The following is an 8,889-nucleotide window of genomic DNA, read 5'->3' on the forward strand; positions in this document are numbered from 1 at the left end:
TTAATAGATATATAATAGACAAAGTTGAATATTTAACAATGTTTCCGTTTATTCGTAAAAAATCAATGAAGGAACAATTAAAATTGGTACATAATAAAGTTGCAAGGCGTAATTTTTATTGCCGCATCTAAATCTTGCCCCCCCCCCCGTGTCGGAACGTTGTAATTGTAAAAACGTGTGGTAAAATTTGATGTTTTCTAGTAGGAAAAGTTTCGGCGTGAGATTTAGGGAGGGCCGTAAAAACGAACGAACGGAAACCTAAATGAAAGAGACGTGAACGTTTTTTGCGCCGCTTATTTATGAGTTGCAGTTACGACGACTAAGGAGCTTGTCCTAATATCGCGAGACCCCCGAAAGGGCTGTAAAACACGATTAGTTGGGTCGCGGTTTAAAATAAATGTTAAATAAACCCCCGCCGTTCCACCAAAGAATTTATGTCCTTTGTTCCGGAGCGAAAGAGACTAATTAACCATATTCGAACCGATAAATTTCGGCCCGTTTAAGAATGAATCAACGTAATTAATTTCCTGATTAATCGGCCCATTCATATGCGATCATTTTACACTGGCGTTTTCTCGTTTTACACGGAATTTGTCTTTTGCAATTTCAATTCATTACGACAATTGTTTTAAACGACCATAATTTTATTAATAATAAATAATGGAAGTGCTTATTAAATTATTCCCGTCATGAATTACTACTTAAAGACTCGATGAAGCGTAAGTGTATGGTCCATAATTCACTTGTCTGTCGTTAAAACCTCATAAAACAATAACGCATGCAAATTATCCGTACCATTTGTGGGTCATTTGAATCGTGATGTTATGCGCCACTTTTTTATTATTTAATTGAATCAGCGTCGCATTCGAATGGAATTACATCGGTGATTTTACGACGCCCGTCAGACAATCGGCTTCATCGTATTTCAACCAACAATTAATATGAATTTATGATGTACATTTGCTTTTTTATCATAAATAAACACGTACAAACGTAAAGAGGTAGTCATTTTGATAAAGTAACTTACGAAATGGAAACAAATGCGTGTCTGGTGATTTTCCTGTAGGAAACTTTTTCGGCGTGATATATTGCATGCTAATAGGTATTTCTTATCCCGGAATTTCCCACGGGATCACACACATCCACTCCCGATTCCTATTCTGGATTTTATTCAAAAAATGTTTTTTCGACCGCGGTTAATTAATTACGTCGTTGATGTTTTATGGGCGTTTAAAAGGTGTGAATGGGGCGCTAATGAAAATAATATTTCATTTTTATGCGACGATAAGAAAAACAAAGTGAAACGCGAGTGAATTTAAAAGATTAATGACAACTTCCTCTACCTATCATTAATCACTTTTTATGCCAACCTGAAATTGTGTATATGTATGTTAAAGCGACTCTCATAATTGTGATTTCGATGCTTTTGTCATTCCGGTTGTGGTCCGATCAATTATTAATTGATTCCTTTTTTCTTTTCTCGCTCAGATTTTGCGGCCCTAAAAGTTGGCTAATCCGATAACAAAGAAATATCTATAACTGTATATCGAGCAAACGTCTTAACTTTAACATAACTTTCGCGGAAAAGCTCTCTCAATGAAAGTTTTTCGCCCGAAAATAAAACCTGTTTATGTCGCTTCATTGCTTTGAATCTGCTACGAAATTTTCTTGTAAAACTACACAAGAACAGATATTTCCATAATATATTTAGTAGCGGAATAATAATTTACTTTTTTGCTTTATGGTTTATTTCGATAAATTGTTATACTAACAATGATGATTATTTTCATCAAAAAGTTGCGCAAATTAATTCTACATAAATAAAACGAAGATAACAAAAATAGGCGTTTAGCTATTGTTATTTTTTTATTTGCTTTTTTGAATCATTGTATTGCAACAGAGCTAGAAAACTGATATTCGTGGGAGAAATTTTTAGATCACCACTTTAGGTTCCAACGAATTTTTTCAGATTCTTTATGGGTTTTCTTAAAACTAAACTTGCATATGTTAGTCGTATTATAAATTTATTATAAAAATTACTTATCTTAATTTTGATTTTTGACATATCTGATTTCCTTTCGTACCCTCATCAAGTATCAGGGTGTGGTCGCACAGTGGGTTCGATCTTTAAATGGTTGGATTTCTGCATGTTTTTATGAAGAATTAATTAATGAATATTCGTAAATTAATTAATTAAAAGATTGATTAAATTAGCCCTACTTAGAATTTTAGAGAATTTCCTTTCGAACCCTCATCAAGTGTCAGGGTGTGGTAGCACAGTGGGTTCGAACTTTAAATGATTGAAGTCTATTCTATTTATTTATATTTTTCAATATTAGTAAACTTAAGTTAATGAATTGATTTTTAAGTGATTGAGGATATTTGTAAGTACAATGGTTTTTCCTTAGGCAAAAGTTAATAATATTAAAAACGTTTAAATGAATTGCACTGAGGTTTTATAGATCAAGTACACAACAATGTTGAAAAAAGGAACATTTGTTTAGTTCATCTGATTGGTTGAAGTAGGATCGTTGTTGGAAACATTATGTTTCTTAAGGGATTTAAGTCACCACCTACTTCACACCCTTCTTAGAATCCGAGTAAATAAAAACTCTGGGAATCATTTATTTTGAAAGATCAGATTTGTCAAAATCGAAGTTCTTTTAGTTTTTTACTTACTGTTTGTCGAATCAATTGTTAAAATATTCGTTAAGTTCAATCTTTTTTCCTATATTTAAGTTTCATTTTAAATCATTTATTTTTATATTCTTATTTGTTTTGTTTTTTATTTATATTTATTTGTTAATATAACTATAAACTTAACTAACTAGATTGTTTTAACCTGAGTTTTAATTAAAGTCTCATATTATAAATTAGAAAACAGTAAAACAGTGAGTAGAATTTTGGTTTGGTGCAAGATTTGATTATTGTAATAATCACATTAGTTAACGGAGACCTCTTCAACGGAAGTCATTGATATCTTGTGTAAAATAGATCGCTCCATTTAACCTGTTGTAACGAGTCTTTCAAAAAGATGGTTTTACCATTTAATCAAATTACCATCGGTAACCCGTTACAGTAAGTATTGTTATAAAAATAGGACGATTTTGTAAATTTTTACTGCTCTGAATAATGGATTGAAGCTGGTGGAACAAAAAAAGTTTCAATTCGAGCAACATTCAGATGACGATATGTTACGTTAGCCTAATCTAACATAACTTAACCTACCAAGAGGCTCGACGATTAATAAAACTGTCTGCTACCCGCAAATTGATCAAGTTTCCTCAGAGACAAGCATCTTTAGTAAATGGAAAAGGCGTTCTGCTTTTCCATGACAACGCAAGGGCATGGGTCTTAGAGACTGTAACGGGTTATCGGTGGTAATTTGATTACTATAGATATTAAATTAGTAAGGACTCGTTACAACCGGTTAAAGTGAATGATTTTACACAAAATATCGAAGATACATTTAATGTTAATTTCAATATCACTAACCTTCTATTTTCGTTGATCAGCTTTCCATCAATTAATATGATCTTTCACAATACATACATCTGGCCTCAAAACCAAACATATATATATATATATATATATATATATATATATATATATATATAATTTTATTCACTGTTCTTAAATTTAAAATCCGGGAATATAATTAAATTTAGACTAAAAACAACCTACCTATATTAACATATAAATAAAAGAAAAAAACAAATAAAAATAAAATAATAATTAAAGTAGGAAATCATGAATCCATGTGATCTATTTATTTTTGATTTTTTATTCTACGGAGTATTATAAAATTGATTGAAATTGTTAATGGTGACTATTTTGTAAAATTAAGTTATTTTACATAAAGATATGTTATTTTCAATTTAAAGGCATTAAATTTAAATAGACATTAAATTGGTAAGGACTCGTTACAACCGGTTACAAAATATCGATGATATACTTATATTCAATATTAATTTCAATATCACTAACCTCTACTTTCGTTGCTCCATCAATTAATATGATCTTTCACAATACATACAAAATTATTTTATTCACTGTTCATAAATTTAAAATCCGAGAATTTAATTAAAATTATTTTATTAACAAATTAATAAAATAAAAAATGTAATAATAATTAAAGTAGGAAATCGTTTATCTATGTGATCTATTTTTTTGTTTTTTAATTCTACTTAGTATTACAATTATTTTGTAAAATAAAGTTATTTTACAAAAAGATGTGTTATTTTCAAGTAAAACGTTAAAAATTCTATCAGTACCTTTCGGTATATTCGTATTCATATAAGAATCGTAACATGAGAACCAATAAAATTTAATTAACTGAAAGATAAGTTTTCAGGATTGATTAAGCCATAAAAGTTAATTAATCAAACCTCAAAATCTTATAATAAAATTGTATGAAACCACCAATAAAAGTTGCAAAATTCCCTCGAAACTTTTCCAAATTAACTGGTCCCGTTTATGCGGTTTTCCTTCCTTTTTTCCAACCCAACCGTATGCTTAAATTAGTTTTTTTATGTAAAGGACTTTTGTGCGGGCCAAAGTCGAATTCCAAAATAATTTCTCGGTCACAGCCACACTCGTACCAGTTGTAAAACCGAACTGTGTGCATTTTCATTGAGTGGCAACGGAAAAATAGCGACGTAAAATGTAATAAGATAGTGAAGTAGTGTGTCATCCGGATCCGGGGCGTCCGACACCGGATAATCTGGACACGAGTATCGGCGAAATGTCGCCCGAGAGCAAACCAGAATCGCAACCCCTTTCGTCCCGTCATTTCCCAAGGCACGAACTCGCGACCTTTTTCGTTACGCGCCATCCTCTTTTATGGAAACGACCGCTCGGCCTTCTTATCGACGCTCCCCCAAACTGTGCTCAAGGAATTTTATGTCCCGAGTGTTTCTCTGTCAAAAACCAGATCGATCCTATCAGAGATTCCAAATTGAACCGTGTCAATTTATGGAAGGGTGATTTTCCTTTATTAAGTTGTTCAACTTCGTATCTAAAAATTATTCTACAATTTTAAAATATTAAATTTAATATATATTTTTTTTTTGTTGAATAATAGTTAGGAAGCATTATAATAAACCTTGGACCTTGTTGAACTATAATGGCCATTCAATCTATTAGTTGAGTGGCCAATTATTCTCTAATAGATGTAAGCACTGGATTTCAGAAAGCTGCTTGTTCGATTCATTACCAATAAAATATCACAATTCGAAAATTTCATAAATCAAATTGAAGCTTATTGCCATCCGTAAAGTGAACGAAACGTCCAGCAGTCAAAAAGTAGCGTTTTTTTTACGATCCATAAATCGAACGACTGCAAACTTTACCGGATACTTTTTCAAGAAAATGCACCCTAAAGTGACTCGTAAAGTTTACGTGGCTGTACTAACGAACATCTGCATGTAATTCAATCAACGGATACGGTTAATCCTGAAACACTGACTACTTAACTCGGATAATTATTGTGAGACAAAATGGAACGTTGGAACGGTTAACAAATGGGGTTGGAAAGTGCATCACTGCTTTATATTATATCGGTGGCATTTACGATCTTTTACCTTTACACATTGTTTCCATACGAGGAACTGTACTTTGTTGAACTTTATTGTGGAGGAAAATATTTCCAACCCCCACTGCATGATAAACAATTTAAGAATATGAGAACGAATGAAATAAAATCATATGGGAAGTAAAAAGTCGATGATGAAAGGAGTGAAAATGGAGGATCGTAGGGGTCCATAATCCTGCAGTATTAATTTAACCGTGGAGTATCAGTTTGACATGACCCACGGGTCGACGTTTATTAAAAAGCTCTGTCCACGAATTTTCCGTCTCTATTCATTGTACATTTCCACAAAAGTCCGGCTGACAAATTACTGAAAATTGTAATACACCTTTTTTGTTGCAGCATTAATTTTCCTCTGGGGCTAATGTTATAATCGGTGTTTAATATTCAAAATTTTGCTGCAGGGTATTCAAAAATATTCCCGACAATAATGTGATTCGAAATTTTCATAAAATGATTCTATTGTAATTGATCAGTATGATTGACTATTGAATTTTTTAACAAGCTTATAAAAGAAATTACAAAAGAAAAAGATTAATTTATTTGAATCACTGAGTTATTAATAAAATATGTAGTATTGCAAAGTATGATCGAATCATCGTTATGATCATCATAAATCATTTTAAAAACTCAAATGTTCATTTAGTTTAATCTCAAATCGTTTTCAAGCGAATTGTAAATTTGGAATTGCTTAATTAAAATTTTAAACATATCCACTATAGATTAATCAATGTGATTGACATACATTTTTCAGTAATATTTTCATCTAGATTAAATTTCAGTCACAATCGTATGAGAGAAATTATGATAGAAAACTATTACAAATTATATCAATTAATTATTTTAAATGTCAGATTTTAATAAATTATGTTTTCGTTTAGTTTAAATCGTTTATGAGAAATATCGTTATAAATAAATTAGAGAATTCGAATTGTATTTTGAAAGTTCTTTCCTCATATTTTCAATAATTAGCCTAATAATCAATCTTTTCCAACGGAATAAGAAAAAGTATTATAGACATTGATTAGAGACTAATTTAAAGTTTAATTAATTAAGTTACTATATAATATGTTATAAATAATGATAAAATCATATTTTGAAATTGCTTTGTTCAACATTCAAATATATTATATGCCCCAGATTAATAATTAATGTTGTTATATTTATCTTAATAAATAAAATATTCAATTAGTTTGATAACAAATTGTTTTTAATTGAATGAGAGTAATTACGACAGAAAACAAATAGAAATTAAGCTAATTGAAACAATTCAAACGATGATACAGTGGTACCTCGACATACGAATTTAATTCGTTCCGCTCATATGTCAAATTCATCGTATCTCAAAGTAATTAGCCTGGCGTTATACCTTTTATCAACTCCTTCTGTTTAAGCACAGTACATATCATTGATGTGCTACGCCGGTACATCCTCGCCAAGTCAATTACTCGCACACCTTGCTCATGTTTTTCTATGATTTCATGCTTTAATTCAATAGACATCATCTTCGGACCCATGGTTATAAAAATAAATGTGATAACATTTTGTAAATGTACAAAAAGCAAAAAATGCGAACTTAACTTATCAAAAGTGCTTCGAAAACGAGGCCTAGTCTGAGGGAGAAACTGTTAGACGCTGCACCTGATTCCTCGTATTTTTTCAATAAAATGAGAGAAATAGCAATAGGAAAGGATTAGACATTAAACCAATTATATTACTACAATTAATAACTATTTTGAAATTCTCTAGATTAAATATAAAAGTTTTTAAAAGAGATTAAACAAATAGAAAAAATTCAAAAGATAATATTTTTAGTAACACAATTACTAATAGTTCTCAATTAAATAAGAAAACTAAGGATAACGATTAGTGATTAAACTAAATAATTAAAAAATATAATATTGTAAATATATTTTAATATTTCTTAATTTACACTTCAAACATATTTACATCCACATCCCTGATTAATGTTTACGACTGTTTTCCATACCTAATTAATCATATATGATGAATTGCTATATTTTTTAAATAACTCAAATCTTCAATTAGTTAATATTTATTGTATTTCAAAGGAATGAGAGAAATTACGTCGCAAAACAACTATTTTAAATATTGTTTTAATAACAGTATATCCACTCTAGATTAATGAATGTGATTGACATATATTTTTTAGTATAATCATGAAAACTATTACAAATTATATCAATTGAAACACTGAGTTATGTAATTGATTAATTATTGTAATAATTTGTAATCAAATAATTTCAATAATTAGCCTAATAACCAATCTTTTTCAATTGAATAAGTATTATAGAAATTGATTAGAGAATAATTTATTGTTTAATTAATTAAGTTAGTATATAATATATATGATAATGATAATAATAATAATAATAATAAAATTATTATAAAATCATATTTTGAAATTGCTTTATTTAAAATTTAAATATATTATATGCACCAGATTAATAATTATTGTTCTTATATTTATTTTAATTTTAATTTCAATTAATATTATATAATTAATTTTAATAAATAAAATTTTCAATTGGTTTAATAACCACTTGTTTTCAATTGAATGAGAGAAATTACGACAGAAAACAAATAGATTAAACTAACTGAAACAATTCAAACGATGATATTTTTTTAGTAAAACCATCAGTTAAATTTCCAATTGTTTTCAATAAAATGAGAGAAATAGCAATAGGAAAGGATTAATCACTAAACTAATTAAATTATTATAATTAATAATTATTTTGAAATCTCCTAGATTAATTATAAACGTTTTTAAAAGAGGTTAAGTTAAATGAAAGAATTCAAAACATAATATTTTTAGTAACTCAATTAGTTCAATTACTCTTCAATTAGTTAATATTTATTATGTTACAAGGAAATGAGAGAAATTACATCGGAAAACGGAATATTGGTTGATTGATAATCATTTATTTATTAAAAAATATATGTCATATTGTAAATACTGACCGAAATCAAAAATTGTTTTATTTAAAATATTAACATATCTACTCTAGATTAATGAATGTGACTGACATATATTTTTTAGTATGATGATGAAAACTAATACAAATTATATCAATTGAATTATTGAGTTAATTAATTTATTAATTATTATAATTGTCAGATTTTAATAAATTATGTTTTTGTTTGGTTTTAAATCGAATATGAGAAATATTGTTAGAAATAATTTTCAATAATTAGCCTAATAATCAATATTTTTCAATCGAATAAAAAAAAGTATTATAGAAATTGATTAGAGACTAATTTAATGTTTAATTAATTAA

The sequence above is a fragment of the Aethina tumida genome, chromosome 5, assembly GCF_024364675.1.
Source record: "Aethina tumida isolate Nest 87 chromosome 5, icAetTumi1.1, whole genome shotgun sequence".
NCBI lineage: Eukaryota > Metazoa > Arthropoda > Insecta > Coleoptera > Nitidulidae > Aethina > Aethina tumida.